A 26,674-nucleotide genomic window follows, 5' to 3' on the forward strand; every position below is an offset into this window, starting at 1 on the left:
AACAAGAACAGAGCTTAGAAATCCTATATTTCTTGGTAACTGATCACCATCTGGTTTACCCTGTCTCGCCTTTCTCCTCCTTCCACAGCCAGACCTTAGGGGGCGTGGGGGATTTTTTTTTATATTTATTAATTTATTTTATGTGTGTGGAGGTCAGAGGACAACTTGTAGGAGTCAGTTCTCTCTTTCATTATGAAGGTTCTGGGGAAACGGAACACAGGTGGTCACACTTGGCAGCAAGTACTACTACCTGCCTGAGCCATCCATCTGGTCCTAATTCTTTTCCTTCCTTCCTTCCTTCTTTCCTTCCTTCCTTCCTTCCTTCCTCCCTTCCTTCCTTCCTCCCTTCTCCCCTCCCTCCCTTCTTTCCTTCCTCCCCTACTCCCTCCATCCCTCCGCTCTTCCCTTCCTTTCTTCTTTCTAGCTACAGAAATATCAGAAAAGGAAAGAACGTGCAGTCCAGACAGGTGATGCTACCCCACGTGACAGCAGTTGGACTCACCGGGTCTTTCCCCTTTCAGGCATCCTTCAGTCTCTTTCTAAAAGGATGCTCTCCCTGTGTCTACCTCAAATAATGTCCCAGAGCAGTCTCTGTCAAATAATGTCAGCTCCACTGTGCTCTTTTATCCCATCCTCAGAGTCTTGCTGGTTTCTGCAAACAAGAACAAAAAGACCCCAGAACCCTGAAAAAAATCTAATAATTTATCTCATTTGGTAACCAGAAGCTTTAACCTGACAGCAAAGGCACCCCAAAATGAAATACAATGGTAATTGTGGCTTGAATAAAGTATACTTCAAGTAGATAATTGATAAACATTTCCCTCTATATACAAAGCATTGGTATTCCTCTGAGTACCCTGGGGATGGAGGAGACTCTGGCCTGGATCCATGCTTTTTAGCCTTATCCAATCTGGCAACTCTTTCTGCTGTCCCTCTGTAGCCTGCTCCCCTAAACCAGCAGATAGTCTTCAGAGCTTTGGAACTGCTCTTCTCCAGACTACAGACAGGTCCCAAGTCAGATCCACAGACATCAGCCACAGCCCTTGTGGCCTGAACACACTGGGCATATTTACCATGTGCATCATTTGGGTCTTCCTTGATGGCCAAAAAAAAAAAAAAAAAAAAAAAAAAAAAAAAGGCTAGGCAATGTTGGCACACACCTTTAATTCCAGCACTCAGGAGACAGAGGCAGGTGGATCTCTGTGAGTTCGAGGCCAGCCTGGGCTACCAAGTGAGTTCCAGGAAAGGCGCAAAGCTACACAGGGAAACCCTGTCTCAAAACAAAACAAAACAAAACAAAAAAACAACAACAACAACAAAAAAGAAATACCAAGAATAAGGAAACAGGATCCTGGTGGACTACTATATCTTACCTAGACATTGAATGTCTTATAAGATTCTCAGGGTAGACAAAATTCCCATTAGAACAAACCATGTCCCGGAACTGATCGCTTCATTTGCATAAAATTAGCATAACATTACATTTATAGAGGCAATGTCATAGGATTACCATGGATGCTGACAGTTAGTGGAAAACCCCTGCATCTACAACCTAAAGAATCAGGACATATACATGGGTGAGATGAATCCTCTAAGGCAAGGCATTAGAGATAAGCTCCTACTATAACAGAAGTCAGTGGAGGTTATCATGCCCTTGCCAGTGAACTAGTTTGCCGGTGAATGTCCAGAAAGCCCACTCTGGTGGATAACAGAACTTTCAGGTAAGCAAGTCAGGGGATGAAAGGGTCCTGTAGACATTAGTTGCCCAAAGCTTCTGCAGGGCTTTTCCTCACAGGAGATGCTCTTGTGTAATTGGAGTCAAGGTGTTCCCTAAGAGTACTTGATAAGTGGAGATGTTTCTGCTGTTTCCCCAGGTCTTCTGTTCTGCTATGGTTTGGGGAGTTGTGTGCTGGAACATGCATAAGTAATCCACATTCTTGCAGCATCAAAGCATCTCAAGACCTGGCCTTGATCAAATAGAATAGCCAGCATGCCTGCCTGGGCTGATCTTGCAAAGAAGGACAAAGAGAGTTCCTGTTCTTTCTTTCAACCCACTTTTATTACACACCTACTTAGCACATGTTGATATCTCTTCTTAGCTAGGCTGCAGGCACATCAATGGGGATTTATAACCATGTAGGCGGGGCTGTGAAAATTTAAACACCAGATGCCTTGGTAACACAAAATGGGGGCCTTGACCTTGCCTGGCCAACAGGGGAAATCTGAGTAGCCCAGCATCCATGAGGGCAACTCCTACTCAGCCCCTAAAGACCATGTCTGCTTTTGGAAATGGAGTAAGGAGAAAAGTATAAGAGAGGTCATTCACAATTCTGTCATTCATAAATTTTCCTGAACCTTTTTGGAAGGCATTTGTGTTTCCTGCCAGCACTACCTCTTGGGGGTGATGAATTCCAATAAGTTCCAATCCATTTATTATTACTCACTGTGAGAGAAATTGCTTCCTTTTATGTCTGGAACTAAACCTGGATCACATTTTGTGGCATGTCCCTAGTCACAGACTTGGGGATTTGATAAGTCTATGGCTGTCGACCCAAAAAGTTCTGTGATCCCTTCAGACTTAAGCTCCTCCCTTCTCAGCCTGTCAGACACACCCATTTTATCTGGCCATCTCAGAATGTTTACATGCTATGCCTGTCTAGAGTTTAGTGTCCAGGACACTAAGGGAAGGAAGACTTCTGCTTTCAATGTCTGATCAAGGGTATGAGAACATGGGGTATCTGGCTGAGACACTCTATGTGGAGAGAGCCTTCACCAGAAGCCCCTCATGTTGCTGGGACCTTGTCTAGGGATGACCAGAGGATTAGCACAGAGGACAGGGGGGTGGGTATATGAGTGGGTGGATATCCTGAGTGCTAGTAGGGTCTCTGCTCTGATCGTTGCTAAGGATCCAGACCCTTTTTTGTGATTAATAGGGCTCTGTTTTTTCTTTCTTTCTTTCTTTCTTTTTTTTTTTTTTAAATTTGCTTCAAACCTTCCTAATCTCTCATGAGATTCTATGTACTTCTTCAGTGGCGTTTCTCTCCATGGGCTATGATGATCAATTCTGACAGCCTCTAGAATCAAGACAGATTTGTGGGCATGTCAGTGAGGGAGCTTCTAGATGGAGTTAATTGAGATGGGAAGACCCACCCTAAATGTAGTGGTACCATCCCATGGGCTAGGGTCCTAGACTGAATAAACAGAAAGCCAGCTGAAATGCCAGGATCTGTCTTTCTGCTTCTTCACTGTGGATGCACTGTGACCACCTACCTCATGTCCCTGCTGCTCTGCCTCCCCTTGAACTGTGAACCAGATAGATTTCTTTTTATCAAGTATTATCACACAAATGAGAAAAGTAACTAACATACTGCCTTATGGACCTAGCTGATTATTTTGATAATTTTAATTTTTTTGAGACTAAGTATTGCTTGCTATGTTTCTCAGGCTAAACCTGAAATTTTATAGCCTCAGTTTTCCAGTGCTGGGATTATAAATATCCACCCCCCCCAGCATAATGACATTATCTATAATGCTTTCTTCACAAAATTGTTGTATTTTTATAATTATATATTAGAAAATTTTCATTGGGAAGCATTGGACAAAGTAAAAATGTAAAATCCTCAACCATTTTGTTACACCTCCATTTCTTCCCAGTTTTTTTCCAAGATACATTAATAATTCTTCTTTGTACCAGGGTATTGTAAATTGCCTTTTTCATGTACTACACACCATGAACACTTTTACGTGCCAGAGCATTTTCTGAAAACATCATTTGAAATTGTTGTTTGACAGTCTGCCAAATGGATATAAATTTGACCAGCAATTCACTTCTGGATGGGCTAACGTTTTCAATGTTGGTTATCACAAATATATTTTTAAATGTTATTTTAATCTCCCAGGGCAGGCCTGAGGGTTCTCTGTTTACTGCATATGACTGGGATGCTCTATCTAACTCAGTGGTCTCCAAACTGAGGTGTGCTTGCTCCTGATTCCTGAGGTGGTACCAGGTGTGGAAACCAAAGTTTCCAAAAACCTTTGTTTTTGTCCGTTCTTACCTTATACTTCTACAGTTTCTATTTTTAACGCTTATTTTATAATCAATGTAAGGTGCCAACATAACTGTGTGTGCAGGTGTTATGGTTTGAACCTGGAAATGTCACGTTTTGTGTACTTGATCTCCAGCATGTGACATGATTTAAAGGCTCTGGGGCCCCTGGGAGGTGGGGCCTGACGGCAGAAGTGGTTACTTGATTTGGGGATTTGAAGATAGCACCAGCCTCTGCCCAGCCTAAGTTGTCTGTATGCTGACCCAGGCCTGGTGCTACAACCATGAGCTCCTGCTGCCACAGACCCAGGCATTCCCCGTGACACACTGTACACACCAAGATGGCCCGAGAACCTCTGAAACCACAGGCCAGAACGAAGCCTCCCTCCCTTAAGCTGCGTCTGACAGATATTTTGTCCCGGAAGCCAGGAAAGTAACTACTACAGCATGCAGCCTGCTAGCAAGTGCCCCTAGCCAGAGGACACGGACATCCTTTTTCACTGTGGGTGGGTAAAATCACAGTCATCTGCAGACCACTGGTCTCAGTCACTTAGAGACATGGCAAAGGCTTTTTCCTCCTGGAATTTTCCTGAAGCCTTGTTTTTTTTTTTTTTTTTTTAAGAAAAGGAAAGCTTCCATGGACTCCTAACTTCCTGCTGGCTCTTCTTGATCACTGACAACAGTGTGGGACTCTTCTTCAGCCATAGGAAGTGTGTGTGTGTGTGTGTGTGTGTGTGTGTGTGTGTGTGTGTGTGTGTGTGATGCAGGGTGACTCTCTTGGTCTGAACAGCCAGAGGTAATGTCTCTGCAGCTTCTGTGAGGTCTTTCTTGCCTCCAAGTAAGATGCTTCTTTGTTACCAGCAGTTTTCCTGTGTTGTGGCCTGCCAGCGATCCGGACAAATGTCTCCCACTCACATCCCCCAAGTAGACACACACGGGCTTATATTAATTATAACTGCATGGCCATGGCTCAAGCCTTTTGCTAGCTAGCTCTTCTATCTTAAATTAGCTCATAACTGTTAATCTATGTATCACCACATGGTTCTTGGTCTTACCTGTGTCCCATTACATGTGCTTCTTGGGCTGCTTGCTGGCGTCTCTCCCCACCTTCTTCCTGGCTCTCTCTTTGAATTTCCTGCCTGCCTCTAAGCTGCCTTGCCGTAGGCCAAACGGCTTTATTTATCAACCAATCACTTGTTTCTTCAAACCCTGCTTCCTTCCCAAGTTTCGCTTTTCTTGTACTTTCTGAACACTTTCACGGTCCCTTCACCCTTTGGGTCCTTTACTCCTTTACAACGGTATCTTTTTAAAAGCTTCCCATATCTACACAGTAAGATGGAAAGTACTCGCTTTAAATCATTCCACCAGCCTTCTAATTTTATAATTTGTATTTGTTTTAATATTCATACTTTAACGTGTACAATTTGGTAACTTTTTTGTTTTTTTTATTTTATAATTTAATTTAATTTTACATATCAGCCATGGATTCCCCTGCTCCCCTTCCCCCCAGCCTACCCCCCTTTCCCATCTCCTCTAGGGCAAAGACTCCCCTGGGGATTCAGCTCAACCTGGTGGATTCAGTCCAGATAGGTCCAGTCCCCTCCTCCCTTGCTGAGCAAAGTGTCCCTGCATAAGCCCCAGGTTCCAAACAGCCAGCTCATGCACTAAGGACAGGTCCAGGTCCCACTGCCTGGGTGTCTCCCAAACAGCTCAAGCTAATCAACTGTCTCACTTATCCAGAGGGTACTGGATAATTTGGTAACTTTTGATGTGTGAAAACTTCCACAAGCCCGTCACAACAACGTGAATGTATTGCCCAAATGCTTCCTGCAAAGAATTGTAGCCCTGCTTCACCTACTTCCACCATTCACAGGTTAACAGAAGTGCTTTATATCATTACAGAGTGGTCTGCCTTTTCTAAAGTTTATATAAATAGGTCTATCATATGTCATCTATCTTTTGGCTGGCTTCATGGACTCAGCATAATTATTTTGAAGTCCATCAGTGTTATTTTATCAATGATTTGTTCCTTATTGCTGTGGATTACTACATGGCTGAATTGTAATTTGTTCATTCACTTGACTGTGAACAGACATTGGAGTTGTTGTCAGGTTTGGGGCTTTTAAAAATGAAATTGCTATGAGCATTTGCTCACATATCTTCATATAGGTGTATGCTTTCATTTTTCATTGGGAAATATCTGGAAGAATGCCTGGGTCATAATAGGTGGATTTTACATTTTTAAATAGATTTATCTCTTTCTTAATTATGTGTTTGTGTGTGCATGTATGTATACACACACATAGGTGCTGGTGCTTAAGGAGGTCAGAGTTGGAGTGACAGGTGGCTGTGAGCCTCCAGATGTAGGTTCTGGGAATCAAACACAGGTCCTCTGGCATGTGTGCTTCACCACTGACCCAGCCCAAGTCTTTTAAATTTCTGAATCTGGCAGAGTTTTCCAAAGTAGCAGTATCATATTACATCCCACCTGTGTGTGAGAGAGTGCTGTTGTTCCATGTCTTCCTCATTACTTGGTGCTGGTCAGTGTTTCTAACTTTAGCTATTGTCACAGGCCTGTAGTAATAGAAGGACAGGGTATAGCATCTGAAAACCCCAAATTTAAATTGCTTCAAAATCTAAAGCCCTTTGAGAACCTCTGTGATATCATAGGTAGACAATTCCACACCCAGGCTCATGTGATGAGTTGCAATTAAACATAGATAGGCGCATAAGAAAACAGCAAGGGGCATGTGAACCATAAATGGACTTCTTGTTTAGACTTGGGTCACATCTCTAAGAGACCCCATTGCACATTCTCAAATGTTCCAGACTCCAAAAAGATAGGAAATCTGAAACACTGCATACTGGTCAGGATTCTTGAGAGGAACAGAACTGGTAGAATGAATATTTATGTATTATACACATATAAATGCACACATATACATGTATGTATATACACATATAAATGTATATGTGCACATATAAAAATATGTATATACACATATACATATGTATGTATCATTCATAAACCTTTGTATATATGTACACCATCATTTCTCTTTGGTAAGTATCTAGAAGAATGGCTGGGTCATAATAGGTGTATTTTTAATTTTTAAATTGATTTATATGTTTCTTAATTATGTGTTTGTTTCTTAATTGTGTGTACACACACACATACACACCCACCCACATACATATTAGAGTGGCTTACAGGCTGTGGTCCAGCTAGTCCAACAATGGCTGTCTACCAATGGAAAGTCCAAGAATCCAGTGGTTGTTCAGTTCTTGTTGCTGTATCTCAGCTGGTCTTCAGTATACACTGGAATTCTGAAGAAGTTGGCTCCAATGCCAGAGAAGGAATGGACTTGCCATTCAGAGTGAGGGCAAGCAGGCAAAGAGCTTCTTTCTCCCATGTCCTTTATATGGGCTGCCAGTAGAAGATGTGGCCCAGATTCAAGGTGGATCTTCCCATCTTACTTTTTTTTAGTCAGGGTCTCTCATTGAACTTGGGGCTCACTGATTGGCTAGGCTGGCTGGTCAGTGAGCTTCAGGGATCTACTTGTTTCTTTCTCCCCAAATGCTGAGATTGCAGGCTCATGTCACCTGTCTGGCCTTTGATGTGGGTGCCTGGGATCTGATCTCAGGCCTTCATGCTTACACAGCGAGCATTAAATTGACAGAATTTCCCTATCCCATGTGGAGCATCTCTTCAAGGAAACTCACCTAACCATATGCATATTTTTGTTGATATGCTTTCAAATGTTCTACCTGTGTACAATTATTGATTTTGTTTCTCTTACTGTTTTTTGAGAGTTCTTTATATATAGATTGTCCCTGGCCTATGATGGTTTGGCTTACAACTTCTTGAGCACTATGACTTTAAATCTTGTTCTTCTTCTGGATTATTAACACTGGACAGAGGCAGCAATACTCTCTCTAATGCTGGACTGGAACAATGCACTACACACAGCTCCCAGTCAGTAACAAGGTCCTGAGGATAAATCATAGATACCCTGCAGGGTACTACTGTGTGGCTAAATCCTTATATTTCATAGGTTGTATATATTTTGTATATGTGTGGTATTTTCAACCTATGATAGGTTTATTGCGACATGAACTATTTTTTTTTTAGTTTAAATATTATCAAGTTATAAACTGGAGGCATGGAAATTATTCAAGCAATAAAAGATGGCAGCGCTCCAGTGTGATGAGCGGCCTCATGGAATGCCATTTCATTAACACTGTTGTAGATAATTGATATTCTGGACATGTTTCCTACCTGATATACACTTTGCAAATATTTTCTCTCAGTTGCAGCTTGTCTTTTGATTCTTTTAGTATCTTTTGAAGAATAAATTTAATTTTGGCAAAATACAATTTATCATTTGTTTTTGTTTTTGGGTTGGGTTTTTGGGGTTGAGTCTAAGACTGTATGATCTAACTCAACATCACAGAGATCTTCTGTTTCTTCTAGAATTCTTTGGCTGTGCATTTAGGCTATGTTCTTTTTCTGAGCTACTCTTTGGGTATCGTGCACCCTTCTGCACAAGTGTGTGCATTTGTCTTAAGGCTGTTTTGGGAAAGTATTCTCTGCACTGGGTTGGCCCTCCACCCTTCTTGACAGTGTTTGAGGTCTGTTCTAGCTATCTGTTATGGTTTATAGATGCAGTTGTTCATCTTGGGGCCAATTTCACACTGTCTTGACTGCTTCAGCCTTATAATTCTTGAAACTGGGTGATGTTAGTTTTCCATTTTGCTCTTTTTCAATATTGCTTTAATTATTGTTGGTGATTAGAATTTCCATATGAATTTTTGTAATAAGTTTGTTAATTTCTCCAGAAGATCCTGTTGAGATTTGATAGGAATTATGTTGAATCAATAAATCAATTTGGGAGATTTAACATCCTAGCAACACTGAGTCTTCTGAGCCATGGGCAAAGGACACCATTCAACTTATTTAGGTCATCTTTAATGTCTCTCAGCACTTAAAAATTTTTGTCTAGCCAGGCAGTGGTGGTACACGCCTTTAACCCTAGCACTCAGGAGGCAGAGACAGAGGCAGGCAGATCTTTGTGAGTTCAAGGCCAGCCTGGGCTACCAAGTGAGTTCCAGGAAAGGCGCAAAGCTAGCTACACAGAGAAACCCTGTCTTGAAAAAGAAAAAAAAATTTGTCATTGTATAAGTCAAATGTAAAAAAGGATATTTCAGTGAGCTTTATCCCTAGGTAGATAACATTTTGAATGCTATTCTAAGTGACACTCCTTTTTAATTTCAATTTATGATTGTTCATTGCTAGTGTATAGGGATAAAATTGATTTTTGTGTATTGATTTTATGTGGTGGAACTTTTCTGCACCTACACATCAGTTCTAATAGCTTTTTCTTTGGGGAATCCATTGACTTTCCTGTGTAAATGATTGTGTTATCTGTGAACAAATAGGGTTTTAATTCTTCCTTGTGCCTTCATTTTTCCTTTTTGCTTTATTGACTTGGCTAAAACCTTTAGGAATGTTGAATGAATATAGTGAGATTGAATATCTTTTCCTTATTGTCAGTCTGAAGTAAGATATTCAGTCTTCCATGGTCATGATTTTTACTGTAGAGTTTTCAAGTCTGCCCTTATTTCATTAAGGGATTCCTTTCTGTTACTAGCCTGCTGAGAGATTTTTGGTATTTTGTTTTAATAGAGAATGGAAATTTAGTTTTGTCAAATGCTTTTTCTGCACCAATTGAAGTAAACTTCTTTTTCTTTTTAGCTTGTTGATGTAAATTACATTGAGATTTTAAAAATTGTTTCCTTCTTTAAATTATAATTATATCATTTCCCTCTTTCCTTTTCTCCCACATACTCTTTCTTTCTCTCTTTCAAGTTCATGCCCTCTTTTTTCATTAGTTGTTATTACACACACATATATTATATGTAATTCCTTATATATACATGCACATACATATATATTCCTAAATATATAAATACAACCTACTCAGATATATAAATATAAACTACTCAGCTATATTATGTTACTTTGTATGTATGTTTTCAGGGATGACCATTTGACATTGGATAACCAATTTGGTATGCTCTTTTCTGAGGAGGACTATTGAATTTTAATTAATATTTAATTTTATTAAATCAACAAAACCTTCCTGGGATAGATTACTGCTTAGTCATAATGGATTGTCCTATTTGAGTAATCTTAAACTTGACTCTTTAAACCTCTCTTTGAAACATTTGCATCCATGTACAGAAGATTTATTAACCTAGAGTTTTTTCTTGTAATAGCTTTGTCTATATTTAGTATTAAGGTAATGTTGGAATCATGCAAAGAGTTGGGAAGATTTTGTTCCTTACTACTTTCTCCTTAAATGGCAGAATTCACTAGGGAAGCCATTTGGCCTTGAAATTTCCTCATAGGAGAGTTTTAACAGCAAATTTAGTTATTTAATACAAAGAGATCTGCTCAGGCTACTTCTTCCTAAGCAAGCTTTAGTAGTTTGTATCATATAAGAATTTTGAGCACTCTAAGCTGTCAAATTTACTATCATGAGGAAATTCCTTATACACTCAATACACTTTTAATATCATGATTTTATTTTTTATTTTTAAAAAAATTATTCATTTTAGATACCAGCCACAGATCCCCCTCCCACTCTGCCCCCTCATGTCCCCTCACTCTACCCAGCCTCTATCCCCTCTTCCAAAAGGGTAAGGCCTCCCATGGCAGAGACAGCAAAGCCTGGTATGTTTTGTTGAGGTAGGACCAAGCTCCCCCCGCCCCTGCATCAAGGGTGAGCAAGGTGTCCGACCATAGGTAATGAGATCCAGAAAGCCAGCTTATGTACCAGGGGTAGATCCTGATCGCATTGCCAGGAACCCCTCAAAGAGACCAAGCTACACAACTATCTCCCCTATGCAGAGGGTCTAGTCTGGTCCCATGCAGGTTCCACAGCTGTCAGTCTGAAGTTATGAGTTCCAATAAGCTTGGTTCAGTTGTCTCTAGAGATTTCCCCATCATGATCCTGACTGCCACTCTCCAAGCCCCAACCCCCACCCACTCCAGCTCATAGAATCCCTTTTCCTTCTCTTCGATTGAATTTCCAGAGCTTGGCCTGGTGGTTGGTTGTGGATCTCTGCATCTGCTTCCATCAGTTACTTGATTAAGGCTCTATGATGACATTTGGGGTATTCACCAATCTAATTACCAGAGTAGGCCGGTTCAGGCACCCTCTCCACTATTGCTAGTAGTCTGGTATTATCCTTGTGGATTCCTGGGAATTTCCCTAGCACCACGTTTCTCTCTTACCCCATAATATCTTTCTCTATCAAGATATCTCTTTCATTGCTTTCCCACTCAATGCCTCCCTCAGCTCAACCATGTTGTTTTCTCATGTACTCATCCCCCCACCCTCTGTTGCTCCCTTCATCCTCAGTTTTTTCATGGAGATCTCCTCTGTTTTCTCTTCCCAAGGTGATCCATGCATCCCTCTTAAAGTACTTCTTGTTTCCTAGTTTCTCTGGAGCTGTAGGTTGTAGTCTGAGTATCCTTCACTTTACATGTAGTATCCACTTATGAGTGAGTACATACCATGTTTGTCTCACTCAGTCTGGCTTACCTCACTCAGGATGATGTTTTCTAGTTCCATCCATTTGCCTGCAAATTTCATGATGTCATTGTTTTTTACAGCTGAGTAATACTCCATTGTGTATATGTACCATATTTTCTTTATCCATTCTTCAGTTGAGGGACATCTAGGTTATTTCCAGGTTCTGGTTATTATGAATAATGTTGATATGACCATAGTTGAACAAGTGTCCTTGTGATATGATTGAGTATTCCTTGGTTATATGCCCAAGAGCATTATTCTTGGGTCTTGAGGTAGATTTATTCCCAATTTTCTAAGAAGTCACCATACTGATTTCCGAAGTGACTATACAAGTTTGCACTCCCACCAACATTGGAGGAGTGTTCCCCTTGCTCCACATCCTCTCCAAAATAAGCTGTCATCAGTGTTTTTGATCTTAGACATTCTGACAGGTGTAAGATAGTATCTCAGAGTCATTTTGATTTGCATTTCCCTGATGACTAAGGATGTTGAGCAATTCCTTAAATGTCTTTTGGCCATTTGAGGTTCTTCTGTTGAGAATTCTCTGTTTAGATTTGTAGCCCATTTTTAAATTGGATTGTTTGATATTTTGATGTCGAGTTTCTTGAGTTCTTTTTATATTTCGGAGACCAGCCCTCTGTCAGATGTGGGGTTGATTAAGATCTTTTCCCATTCTGAAGGCTGTCATTTTGTCTTATTTACTGTGTACTTTGCATTACAGAAGCTTCTCAGGTTCAGGAGGTCCTGTTTATTAATTGTTTCTCTCAGTGTCTTTGCTACTGCTATTATATTTAGGAAGTGGTCTTCTGTGCCAATACATTCTAGGCGACTTCCTACTTTCTCCTCTATCGGGTTCAGTGTAGATAGATTTATGTTGAGGTTTTTGACCCACTTGGATTTGAGTTTTGTGCATAATGATAGATATGGATCTATTTGCAATCTTCTACATGCTGATCCAGTTATGTCAGCACCATTTGTTGAAAATGCTTTCTTTTCTCCATTGTACAGTTTTGGCTTCTTTGTCAAAAATCAGATGTTCATAGATGTAGCTAGGGTTTTTCTGCCTGGCCCATAGTCAGGACAAATCTCTCTCACCCGCCAGGCCCATAGACTCTCAGACTCAACCAAGTAAACACACAGAAACTTACATGGCAGGCTTTTTGTTGTCTAGTTCTCATATCTTAAATTAACCCATTTTTGTTAGTTTATAAGTTGCCACGTGACTCGTGGCTTACCTGTACCTTACATCTCTCTTGTCATGGAAGAGGCTGGCAACTCTCCCCACCTCAGCCTTTCACTCCCAGAATTCTCTTCTCTGCTTGTCCCGCCTATACTTCCTACCTGGCTACTGGCCAATCAGCATTTTATTTACACAGAGTGATATCCATAGCACTCCCCCCCCCGCTTTTTTTAAAGGAAGGTTTTAACTTTTACATAGTAAAATTACAGATAACAAAACAATTATCAATCAAGAATTACAGTTACAATATCTAGGCTATTTACAATATTTAGTCTATTAGTATTTGGCAAAATTAAAGAAGATATACTATCTATCCTATATTTGTAAGTCTAATGTTTAATATCTAATTTATCTTTTATCATAACTAAGGAAGAAAATTATACCTATTTAGATTTTAATTACATCAAAGACCTCAGAAGGATATAATACTATCTGAGAAATGGGAGAAGGATGCAAGCAACTTTCGGGAGTCTTACGACAGTAGACAGAGACAGCTGGCAGCCTGGACAGTCATCTAATGTTCTTTAGCATGGTTGGTGCATTTAAATTGGCTACAGGCCTAGAGTATCTGACAGACCATTTTTAGAAGCAGGAATTCTGAAAGACCATCTTACCCTGTCTTGGCAAAGTACAGTGGTCATTTTCCCTGTGTCCCACTTGTCTAGAAAGGACAGCATTTATACTGTCAGCAGTTGAGGCAAGGGCAGTTCTTTGCCCAGTAGGCCATTTTGTGCCAAGAAGACAAACTTCCAAGTGGAAATGTCTTAGAAGCCCAACATTCTCTCAGGATCAAATTGGTACTGCCAGGAGCAATTGTGTCTCATGTTAGCAGAATTCTAAGTTATTTAAATGTCATAATTTTTTTAGGTCTATGAAGTGTTTGAAGATTATCTGTCCATTGGACCTATGTATCTATAAATCTGGATAACCTAACTAACATAATTATAGAGATGATAAGCATAGATGACTATAAATCTATAAGTCTTATCTACCTAAACAACCTAAGGACTAAGGCTTCATGTAAACAAGGCAAACAGTCTGTAAGGACAATGACTTTAAAATTGTGACAATGCACAAAATATCTTTGACAGAGGTAGGAATATATAGTGTAATATGCAATATGATAATAATCTTAAATATATATCAGTATACAGAATATCTTAAACAGAAGTAGAACATACATATAGTATAACAGATATAAATTTACATTTGTATCAATATATAAATATTTCAAATAAGAGTAAAAATATGTGTACATTATAACAAACATAGTTATGTATTTCATGAATATACAAATTATCTTAGACAGGAATATAAAAAGTTTATATTTGTATCAACATATAAGAATTCATAACAGTGCAAATTATAGTACAAATTATCTAAGGCTGTTATTTTACTAAATTTGTTTACTAAAGTATACAATAGTCTACTATAATATCTTATGGGAATGAAAGGCTGAGGTGGGAAGAGCTGCCAGCCACTGCCATGACAAGTGAGATGTAAGGTACAGGTAAGCTACAAGCCACGTGGCTAGTATAGATTAATAGAAATGGGCTGAATATAAGAGTAAGAGCTAGACAATGGCAAGCCTGAGCTAAGGGCCAAGCAGTTTAAATAATATAAATGTCTATGTGTTTATTTTATAAGTGAGCTGTTGGAATAACAGGGCTTGTCAGGGGCTGGAGAGAAGGTCTCCAGTTACACATAGGTGTGTGGATTAATTCCAGGGTCTTCAGTTCAATTCCACATTGAATTGGTCCACATGTCAATTTTTATGCCAATACCAAGTTGTTTTTATTACTATAGCTCTATAGTAGAGCTAGAAGTCTAGGATGGTGATGCCTCTAGAAGTTGCTTTATTGTAAATGATTGTTTTAGCTATCCTAGATTTTTTGTTTTTCCATGTGAAGTTGAGTATTGTTCTTTCAAGGTCTATGAAGAATTGTGTTGGGATTTTGGTGGGGATTGCTTTGAATCTGTAGATTGCTTTTGGTAAGATTGCCATTTTTATCATGTTAATCCTACCTATCTATGAGCATGAGAAATCTTTCCATTTTCTGATATCTTCTTCAATTTCTTTCTTCAAGGCTTAAAGTTCTTGTCATACAGGTCTTTCACTTGTTTGATTAGTGTTACCCCAAGGTTATTTTATATTATTTGTGGCTATTGTAAAGGGTGATGTTTCTCTGATTTCTTTCTCAGCCTGTTTATCATTTGTATATAGAAAGGCTACTGATTTTTTGAGTTAATCTTGTATCCTGCCACATTACCAAAGGTGTTTATCAGCTGTAGGAGTTCTCTGGTAGAATTTTTGGCGTCACTTATGTAGACTGTCATGTCATCTGCAAATAGCGAAAGTTTGACTTCTTTCTTTCCAATTTGTATCTTTTTGATCACCTTTTGTTGTCTTATTGCACTAACTTAGAGTTCTATATTGACCAGACATGGGGAGAGTGGACATCCTTGCCTTATTCTTGATTTTAATTGAATCACTTTGAATTTATCTCCATTTAATTTGATGTTGGCTGTCAACTTGTTATAAATTGCCTTTATTATGTTTAGGTATGTACCTTGTATTCTTGATCTCTCCAAGACCTTTATTATGAAGGGGTATTGGATTTTGTCAAGGGATTTTTCAGCATCTAATGAGATGCTCATGTGTTTTTTTTTTCCTTTCAGTTTGTTTATGTGATGGATTATATTGACAGATTTTCATATGCTGAACTATCCCTTCATCTCTGGGTTGAAGCCTATTGATCATGATGGAGGTGTTTTTTTTTGTTTTTTTTTTTTTTTTTGATGTGTTCTTAGATTCAGTTTGCCAGTAACTTATTGACTATTTTTGCATCAATGTTCATGAGATAGATTGGTCTGTAATTCTCTTTCTTTGTTTCATCTGTGTGTGGTTTGGGTATCAGGGTAACTGTAGCCTCATAGAAAATGTTTGGCAATGTTCCTTCTGTTTCTATTGTGTGGAACAATTTGAGGAGTATTGGTATTAGCTCTTCTTTGAAATTCTGGTAGAATTTTGCTCTAAAACCATCTGGGCCTGGGCTTTCCATAGGAGTTATAGGTCTATTTAAATTGTTTATCTGATCTTGATTTAATTTTGGTGTATGGTACCTATCCAGAAAGTTGTCCATTTCTTTTAGATTTTCCAATTTTGTGGAGTACAGGTTTTTGAAATATGACATGATGATTCTCTGAATTTCCTCATTGTCAGATGTTATGTCTCCCTTTTCATTTCTGATTTTGTTAATTTGGATATTCTCTCTCTCTGCCTTTTGGTTAGTTTGGGTAAGGGTTTGTCTATCTTATTGATTTTCTCAAAGAACCAACTCTTTGTCCCATTGATCCTTTGTACTGTTCTCTTGGGTTTTATTTTATTGATTTCAGCCCTCAATTTGATTTTTTTCTGGCATCTAATTCTCCTGGGTGAATTTGCTTCTTTTTGTTCTAGAGCTTTCAGGTGTGCTGTTAAGTCACTAGTGTGAGATTTCTCCAACTTCTTTATGTAGGCATTTAGAGCTATTAACTTTCTTCTTAGTATTGATTTTATAGTGTCCAATTAGTTTGGGTATGTTGTACATTCATTTTCATTGAATTCTAGGAAATCTTTAATTTCTTTATTTCTTCCTTGACCTAGTGGTGATTTAACTGGGCATTATTTAGTTTCCATGAGTTTCTAGGCTTTCTGTAATTTGTGTTGTTGTTGAATTCTAATTTTAAGCCATGGTGGTCTGCTAAAATACAGGAGGTTATTCCAGTTTTTTTTTTTTTTTTAATCTGTTGAGATTTGATTTGTGACCAAGTCTATGGTCAATTTTAGAGAAGATTCCATGGAGTGCTGAGAAGAAGGTATATTCTTTTGTGTTTGGGTGGAATGCTTTGTAGATATCTAGTAAGTCCATTTGAGTCATAACGTCTGTTAGTTCCCTTATTTCTTGGTTAAGTTTCTGTCTGGCAGATCTGTCCATTGGTGAGAGTGGGGTGGTGAACTCTCCTACTATCCATGTGTGTGGTTTGACATGAGATCTAAGATTTAGTAATGTTTCTCTTATATATGTATGTGCCCTTGTATTTGGTGAATAAATGTTCAGAATCAAGAGTTCATCTTGATGGATTTTTCCTGTAATGAATATGTAGTGTCCTTCCCGATCTCTTTTGATTAATTTTAGTTTGAAGTCTATTTTGTTAGATATTAGGATAGCTACACCAGCTTACTTCTAAGTTCATTTGATTGGAAATTCTTTTCCCAACCCTTTAATCTGATGTAGTGTTTGTCTTTGAAGTTGAGGTGTGTTTCTTTTATGCAGCAGAAGGATGGATCTTGTTTTCATATTCATTCTGTTAGCCTGTATCATTTTGTGGGTGAACTGAGTCCATTGATATCAAGGGATATTAATGACCAGTGATTGTTAATTCCTGTTATTTTTTAGTGATAGTGTTTTGTGTTTCCCTTCTTTGGGATTTGTTAGTGTGGGGTTATGTATTGCCTGTGTTTTCATGGGTACATCTAACTTCTTTGGGTTGGATTTTTCCTTCTAGTATTTTTTTAGGAATGGATTTGTGGATAGGTATTTTTGAAATCTTGTTTTGTCATTGAATATTTTGTGTACTCCATATATAGTGATTGAAAACTTTTCTGGGTATAATAGTCTGGGTTGCCATCTGTGGTCTCTTAGTGTCTGCATAACATCTGTCCAGGACCTTTTGGCTTTCAGAGTCTCAATTGAGAAGTCAGGTGTTATTCTTATGGGTCTGCCTTTATGTGTTACTTGGCCTTTTACCTTGCAGCTCTTAATACTTTTTCTTTATTCTGTATGTTTAGTGGTTTGATTATTATGTGGTGAGGGGTCTTTTTTTTGGGGGGGGTGTCTAGTCTATTTGGTGTTCTGTAAGCTTCTTGTATCTTCATAGGCATTTCCTTCTTTAGGTTAGGAAAAGTTTTCTTCTATGATTTTGTTGAATATATTCTCTGTGCCTTTCAGCTGGTGTTCTTCTCCCTTTTCTACCCCTATTGTTCTTAGGTTTGGTCTTTTCATGGTGTCCCAGATTTCCTGGACATTTTGTGTTTTGACTTTTTTGGCTTTAATGTTTTCTTTAACTGATGAATCTATTTCCTCTCTTTGATCTTCAATGCCAGAGATTCTCTCTTTCATCTCTTGCATTCTGTTGGTTATGCTTGCATCTGTAGTTCCTCTTTGTTTACTCAGATTTTCTCTTTCCAGCATTCCCTCAGTTTGTGTCTTCTTTATTGCCTCTATTTCAGTTCTCAAGTCTTGAATTGGTTCCTTTGTCTGTTTGACTGCTTTTTCTTGGTTTTCTTGACTTTCTTTAAGGGATTTATTGATTTCTTCCAATTTTTTGTTTGTTTCTTCCTCAGTTTTTTAAGAGAATTTTTCCTTTCCTCTTTAAAGGCCTCTATTATCTTCATAAAGTCATTTTAAGGTCATTTTCTTCTGCTTCTTCTAGGTTGGTATGTTCAGCTTTTGCTATAGTAAAACCGCTGGGTTCTGGTAGTGTCATATTGCTCTTTATGTTGTTGAATGTATTCTTGCACTAGTGTCTACCCGTCTCTTCCTCCAATTGGTGCAAATGGTGTCTATGTCTCAGGAAGCTCTTGTCCCAGTCAGAGCTGGCAGCGTCTGTGTCTCAGGGAGCAGCTGCAGTCTTGAGGGGGGATGAGTGGTTTGGGAGATGGAGTGGGACTTGTAGGTTACAGGGTCCGATGAGGGGGGGTGGTAGTCAGGCCTGCCTGCAGGAGTCTTGCCTGCTGACCTAAAACTGGGGCTGCAATGGGTGGGGGTATGGTGGAATGGGTTGTGCCCCTGGGCCTAAGACCTTGAGGCTAGTGTGATTGGCTAGGAGAACAATGACTCACCTCTTGGTTCAATTGGAGCTGGCAGAATCTGTCCTATCATAATTTTAAATATTTTAGTCCTAGTAATGCCAAATTTAATTTCACTTTCTTTGCTGGTTAGTCTGGCTATAGATTTATAAATGTTCTTAGAATACTAGATTTTAGTCTTTATTAATTTTTCTGTTGTAAACTTTTATTTTTGCTGATATCTGCTCTTATTTCTTATCTTCCGGTTGGAACTGGTTTTATTTCTTTGTCTTTTCTAGATTCTTGTGTTAGAAACTGAGGTCACTGAGTTGAGGTTCTCAGTGCTATCAAACTCCCACAGAGTGCAGCATTGGCAGCATCCTGCAAGTGGGACTGCTGTATTTTTATTTACATTATACTTTCTAGTCACCATTTTCATTTCTTCTTCAGCTGATGAATTATTTGGAAATATATCATTTACTTTTCAAGTATTTATTGGTTTTTTTCAAGATCTTTCTACTGATTTATAATTTAATTACACTCCAGTCATAAGATGTACTTTGTTCAAATTCAATTCTTTTAAATCTACCAAGACTGGTTTTCTTGCACAGAGCATAGTTTATTTTGGTAAATGATTTATTTTAATAACACTTGAAAGAACTGTTTTCTGATGTCTTGGATGGAGGGTGTTCTATCAGTGTCAATCAGGTTAAGTTGGTTGATATTGTTTAGTTCTACATTCCTTAATGATTTTATATCTCTTTGTTCCATCAATCATTGAGAGAAAACAATTAAAATCTCTAACAAAAATTCTGCCTTTGTTTTTCCTAATAGTTCTCTCAGTTTTTATTTTATGGCGTTGACTTTTGTTTTGAACTAAAAAGGTGTTTAGGATTGTTTATGCTTTGCTGATGAATTGAACTCTGTATCATTTTGTTATTCTTAATCGGGCACTAAATATTTGTGTATTAGTATAAATATTATTGAGTTTTGTTCTGGCCTACATGTAAGTTACTCAGAAGCATTTTAGTCATTGGTTCTTGCTGGATTTCACTTGTACACCAGGCTGTGTTTAGTCTGGGCATAATTAGTTCTCACCGCTAAGGAAAGCTTTTTGGGTATTCTACCTCCTGTCCTGTGACTCATAATGATTTTTCCATCTTGTGGGTGGGGATAGGCTCTCTCCCTAGCTCTATATGAATACCAGTAATGTTTGCTTAATTCTTCAGTGTTTCTTTGGGGCTTGCTCCCTCACAGGCATGCAAAGTGCAATCCTTACAGAGCTCCTATTCCCCCAAGCTTTCAGCTCTGTAGTCTAAACTTGAGAAGTTCACTGGGTTCTTCTTGTTATCTCACTTCTGGTTTCATAGTGGAGAAAAATTGTCAAAGCAGCAACCTGGGACAATCGCAAAGTTCTCCTCACTGCTCACCACCTCTCTGCATTATTATTTCAATAACCCATTGTGTTATGATAGACAATATCTTGAATACAATGTCTTATTGTTTATTTTGCTTTAGATTGGCTTTTGAGACAGACTTTCTCTATGCAGCACAGGCTGGCCTGGAACTTAGAGCCCTCCTGCTTTCCAGGTTCTAGAATTATAGGTATGCAACATTACGCCTGACTTAGGTGAGCTTTTTGTTTTTTAACCCCTTTTAGAGCTTTATTTAGAGAGAGAGAGAGAGAGAGAGAGAGAGAGAGAGAGAGAGAGAGAGACCTAGTGGAGGGCAGAAAGAGAGGAGGGGGGCTAGATGAGCTTTTAATATACAATTATAAGAAGTGAGATGGACTCAACACATTTTCCTTTGATCCAGGAAAAGGGGTTTGCTGTTTGGCTAATTGTTTTCCCTTTGTGGTTTGACTATGGATCCCTCTTTCCTTCACTTGCTCCTTCACTGAGTTGATCAGAACAGTGTGTGGTTCTGCAGAGCTCTTTGTGGGCTCTTCTTAGAGGAAGTCTTAGCAAAACTCAGGCAGGGAATTGGCAGCATGAAACATGGATTGAGGAACTCAACATTCTCCTTTGACCGTCACAACAATGCTACATTAGATCACTGGGGATCTTTGTTTCTGGGACTCTTGGTGTCATTTGTTACACAGCTTATTGTCACAATAACTAACTGATACATGGTGCTTGATAAATATCACTATACTATTTTCTAAAAAGGGTGTAATTATATTAATATTTACACCATATCTAGCTTGACAAACCAAGTATTATCTTTATGTTTTAACTTTTGAAAGCATAATACACTCATTCATGTTTTAATTACTGTTTTGTTTCTCAGAACCACCCATGATTTTGCCAAGCACCTGTGAGCCATGGTTGCATGAAACATTAATGTGTCTAATTTCCCTTCCAGTGAGTGAAAGAGATAAAATTCTCTATGGCAGCTGCTTGTAGAAGAAGCCAAACACTGAAGTTGACAGAGGCAGCAGACTGTATAGCCCTAGGGGTTATGTCTCAAACAGCCATATATTTCTCTCTTGACTCTTCCTAGATTCACAACCTTGTGTTTCTGATGGACAGTTTTCTGGTGCACGGCATTCAATGCCACTGTGACCTCTTCCTGCTAAGGTCTAATCCCTGTCCTCTTTGTTGACTGCTAGCTCAGAATTCACATCCTTGCCTGGTTTCTATCTTGCTCTTTGCATTTCTCCCATTCTATTAAGGACCTGGAGGCTCCTACTCACAGAATGCCTCACCTGGCACATAGAAACACAACAGCAATATCAAGTCCTGCTGTGAGATGGAAGGAGGGACAACTGACTTTTCTCATCCCTGGACTCAGGTCCTATATCATACACTTTTTTTCATTGGCAAGGCTGGGGTATTTAAACATTTTTTAAAAATTTGCTAGTTAATATTCCCCTTATATGACTATTTCTATTCTTGTCCACTACCTACTAATCTCTTCATGTCTTGATTTTAAAAAATCAATTTATATGAATTCTTTATGTAGCAGAGATAGCAAACTACTTCTGCAATGTTTGCTGTGAAATTCTTTGTCTAATATTTATTTGTTACTTTGGCTTTTGCTCTTCAGAAGATATGTGCTTTGAGTGTAGGGCTTATGCCCATAAATAACAAGGGCCACATTTAAATGTGTGTAGTTCCATCTTTACATGGTCTGTAATATGTTTTCTCAGGCAAACTAAGTCTCGCTATAGAATGCTCAGATTAGCAGCCAAGGATGTGTTCAGGGGGAAGAAGAAATTGGATCACTCTGTGACAGGAATGGCTAATGACATCTTCTCTCTGATGAGACTCTGTGGCCTACTCTTCATTTATGGATTCTAAAATATTTATTGCATATATACTCTATGCCAGGCTCTACTGCCTGGGACATTCTGAACCCTTGTTTAATGGTCACTGAGATTTAATTGAGGTTTGATGAGATGGATGAATGGTAAACAATATCAATAAAATTGAGTGTTACCTTAACTGCATTCTTGGAGTTATTAACTTTAGGATCTATAGAGACAATCTTGGGGGAGCTGAGAAAACATAGTTCCTACCCTTCAGATGTCAAAAGAAGATTGAGGAAGGCAGACAAGCAAAAGACAATTACAATAGAGTATGACAGGAGCTTTGAGGGAGGACATGGGGTTTGAGGGTCTTGCAAATATGCATCTGGGCATCTGTCTAGGTTAAACGGCAAGCCATAGCTTCTTGGACTAGTAATGTCTAAATGGAGACCTGGGGAATATCTAAGAATGGCTGAGGGGCAGGCTGGTGGTCACCATGTTCTTGGAAAGACACAGCTTTTCTTTAAGAGGGAGAAAAACTGTCTTTGAGAATGCAAGGTGCTGTAGAGTATGGCAGAAGTGACATTTGAGAAGGGCCAGATGTTATCATGGTTAGTCCTTACATTGTCTGACCCCTTGCTTCCTTCCTTCCTTCCTTCCTTCCTCCCTCCCTCCCTCCCTCCCTTCCTTCCTTCCTTCCTTCCTCCCTCCCTCCCTCTCTCCCTTCCTACCTTCCTTCCTACCTTTGTACATTTACTGACTTAGGGCGTATACTTGCCTATCGAAGTCAGAGGACAACTGTAGTAGTTGGTTCTCTCCTTATCTTCCTGGTTCTGGATCTAACTCAGGTCATCAGGCTTAGTGGCAAGCATCCTTACCTGCTGAGCCACCTCACTGGTCCTCCTCCTTCTTTGAACTCTTTTAAACCTTTATAAAACATACAACTATTACCACTTACCAGTGAAAAGGAGGCTGGCTTGATAATCAAGACAGTCAATTTTCAATTGTTCTGCTGTATCACAGCAACGTGGCTTTGATGAGTTGAACCTTCCTGGGACTGTTTCCTGCTCTGTGAAAATGGAGACCAGGCAGTTCCAGCACCCATCATGAGTCATAGAAGCTGCCTGGACTCTCTTCAAGCACGACTGTTGAGTGGCAGTATGTTCTCTTCTTCAGTCCATTTCTTATGTCTGTGTCTCCAGCTCACAGGAGGCACCTAAACCCAAGAAGATGCATAAGTAGCCAGAGTCCAAGAGGAGATTTTCCCCCAAGTCAGCCAAGCAAAGCCCCCAGCTGGATTCTGCCTAGTCCCTGCTCCCAAACCCATCAAGCATAACCCTGTAGGCTATCAATTTCCACAGAAGCAGTCAAGCTAGAGAGTGAGAGCTCCTGGAGGGTACTTGGGGACTGTGGGGGGATTTTCTAGGCAGTGCCTAGTACATTATGGGCCCTCAGTTAATACTCATTGAAGTTTCATTGACATTTGATGAGATGGATGAACCATACAATATGTCAATAAAGTTAAGTATTACCCTAACCACATTCTTAAAGTTATTAAAAATGTCAAGAGCAGGGTGATTTATTTCTTCATTCTATGGAAACATTGCAAAGACAGTATGTCTAAAAAATGTGCAGGGCTTAAATGATAATGATTTATCTTTCAGGTTCTCCTTAGTGTTTAGTGTCAGAGAACATTTCTGATACCATTGTCTCTTTAAGGTCTTTGGCCATTTGACGCCTTTTTTTTTTTTTTTTTTTTTTTTGGTCCTAAGAGCTTTGGGAGATTGCTGTCTAGGCTGGAGGCTCAGAAGCTGATGCAAATTCATTCCCCAGCAACCTCCTGTCTGCAGTTGATCCCGGCAGCTACCTAAGTGTGACCCTTTACATTTGACACTGTTGCCCTTGAGTAATGGGTACTTTATAGTGTGTGTGTGTGCGTGTGTGTGTGTGTGTGTGTGTGTGTGTGTGTGTGTGTGTGAGAGAGAGAGAGAGAGAGAGAGAGAGAAAGAGAGAGAGAGAGAGAGACAGAGACAGAGAGACAGAGACAGAGAGAGAGAGAGAGAGAGAGAGAGAGAGAGAGAGAGAGTTGGGTGGGGGGAAGGGTTGTTGGCTAAAGCTCAGATCCTGAATTAAGAGATGAAAACTATAGCTCCCCATCTGAGATAGTGTCTCTCCTGGGAAGCTAGAAGCACCAGTGACCACTGTAGCTGGAATTATCTGCTCTGGGAATTTGTGTTCACTGTGAAATCACTTGGCACATCTTGGTATGCAGTGGGGCTAGCTTTGGATTCCCCGGGTGACTTGGTCACAGGAGTTGATTGGCATGAGATCCCGAACCTCAGTGGGTACCTTTCACTATCTTTCAGTATCTTAGATGCACATGCCAAGGGGACAGAGCCTGTACAGACACCACTCAGCAGCATGTTCAGAGAAACACTTGGAAAACCGTATTTTACTTCCTGATCTAACAATGTGATTAAAAACCACGTTCACAATGACAACAGCTGAAACAATAACTAACCTTCCAGCCTTGCAACCTCAGTGAAGCCTACACCCCCACCCCCAGCTGCTCGCTGGCGCCCCCTCTTTCAAGGAGTCTGCTCTCTGAAGGCTTAAGCAAAGGGCTTTGTGTGAGCTCTTCCTGCCTCCTGCCTCCTAGATCATCTCCACGTTCTGTGTCATTCTTGGCCTCGAGGGGGCACCAGAGCTTGCACATAGCAAGGTGGCGGCTCCTTGAGACAAAAGAGTTGGATTTTGGATGCCAATTTGTCTTAACATTGTGTAAGGTCTGTCTCAAGCAGAGAGGCCATATACGGACCTGAGCCGGGATGAGCGTTTTCTGGCTGCTCTGTTGCTAGCCAGGGGATGCCAGTGGTCCACAACGCGAGATGATGCGAGATTCAGCTGCTTTTTGTGGCAGACTCCACGCTATCCGGGTGAGCGGCTGGAAGAAGGGGGCCCCCAAAATAAAATCTTTGGAGGCAAGTGGCTTCTCCTCCCTTTACCCCTTGCTGTGGAGGAGCCGCCTTCAGCAATGAGACAAAAGGTCCAGAGACTCCAGGCAAAGAACACAGCGAGATGTAAGGATCAAGAAGAAAGGAAAGGAAAGGATGCGAGCTGAGGGCAAAACCAAGGAGACGGAGAGAAGCTAATATATGGTGATTGTTCTAAGCAGTGTTATGGGTTTTTGGAGCAAAACACAATTTGTAGGAAGCAAACTTCCCCAAATGTGAGTACTTAATACAGAAGAAAACAGAAGGATTGATAATGGAAATTAGGCTAATGAATAAACAAGCTGCTTAAAAAATGGGCTCCTCTCGCAGTCCGTTATTTTTAACTTAGTGGCAATTTGCATACTAGTTAATTTGCATATATTAAATACTGCTCCCCTTCTCCTTCCCACCTCCTCCACTTCAGAATAACATTTCATTACGGTGCTGCTGGGCCTGAGGACTCGTAGGCTCCAGAGAGTTTATTAATTTATCCAACACATGCTGTGTACATTTTTATCACTCGCTGCACAGTGGACCCGGTATCTTTGAAGTCATTAACAAGACAGGGGTGTTCTGCTCGAGGTATTCAAAAGACAGCTGAGAAAAGCCAGCCTGCGAAAAAAATGTACTAGCAGAACAGGGGAAGATCATGTTTGGCATCTGCCCTTTCTGGGAAGACAAAAGTGAGCCACGGATGACTCCTTCTTCTGTATCAGGGAGCCTTCGGATTGTTTCTCTTACTTATTTATTTTAATTTCTATAAAAGAAATAGAATTGATTCCCAGTGGGTCACAGATGCCCCAAAGAACTAGCCACACATGACATATCCCTAGGTGCTGTCCTTACCACAGACATGGCCCTCAGGGATCTTCTAATACTCCTGCTGACAAGATGGGCTGGGGGAATGATGGCTAGGCACCTCCTCTTTTGTGCCTGCTGTCACCACCTGAGGCTACCTGGCTCATCCTTGGCTGTACCTTCTCTTCATTGCCCTCTCCTGGGGCCCTTTCCACAACTCTCCCTTTCCTTGTAGCTTCTGTAATAATAGGAACTTCTGCCTTGAGCTCAGTTGCTTAGAGAAATGTTCTGCAGTCAGCCAGTCATCTCCCATGGGAGTAGAAGGACAACCACCATTTGAGGGGTTCCTTCAAAAAGTCACCAGCACTGGCCTACTTGCACTAACCTCACTGTTTTCCATTGTCATCTTCTCAGTTTGCATATTTGTCCTGGTTTCTGTCACCTCAGGGGCTTCAGTTGAAGAGAGACCTGTGTATGTGTCGAGAGTTGGGAAGGCTTTCTCTAGGTGCCAATGAAAACTGAAATCAAGTTAAACAATGTGTCTAATCATTCTTTCATTAAACATTTATTGAATGCCTACTGTGTGCCAGCCAGCCAGGCACTAGAGACATGGAACTTACATCCTGCGGGCAAAGACAGGCAACACACACACACATAAATGATAAATAATTGATAGTGTTTGGGACAGATAAGTGTTAAGCCAGGGAAGGTAAGTGAGATGATGGAATAGTGAATGACAGACTGGAGGGAGCCTTTCTTTAGCCAAGGCCATTGGGGTCAGCCTCTCAGAAGACATGCTTTGAGAGTTATAACAAAGGAGGACAGAGGGAGGTAGGACAGGTTCAGGAACTGTTCCATCTTGGTGTGTGTCTTGACTCTTGTTGAACTTTTCTTTTAGTTACTTTGCATTTGCCCAA

General features: G+C 40.0%; 1 long non-coding RNA gene across 1 annotated transcript in view; it reads right to left on the reverse strand.

Moving 5' to 3' along the window:
- Positions 1 to 26,674, reverse strand: part of LOC118586736 — a 115,331-nt gene that overhangs the window by 14,005 nt on the left and 74,652 nt on the right. The window contains exon 3 of the long non-coding RNA XR_004945401.1: positions 22,925 to 23,182. This is a non-coding gene — a long non-coding RNA (uncharacterized LOC118586736). The remainder of the gene's footprint in view (positions 1 to 22,924; positions 23,183 to 26,674) is intronic.

The sequence above is a fragment of the Onychomys torridus genome, chromosome 7 (assembly GCF_903995425.1).
Source record: "Onychomys torridus chromosome 7, mOncTor1.1, whole genome shotgun sequence".
In the NCBI taxonomy this organism is placed as follows: Eukaryota; Metazoa; Chordata; class Mammalia; order Rodentia; family Cricetidae; genus Onychomys; species Onychomys torridus.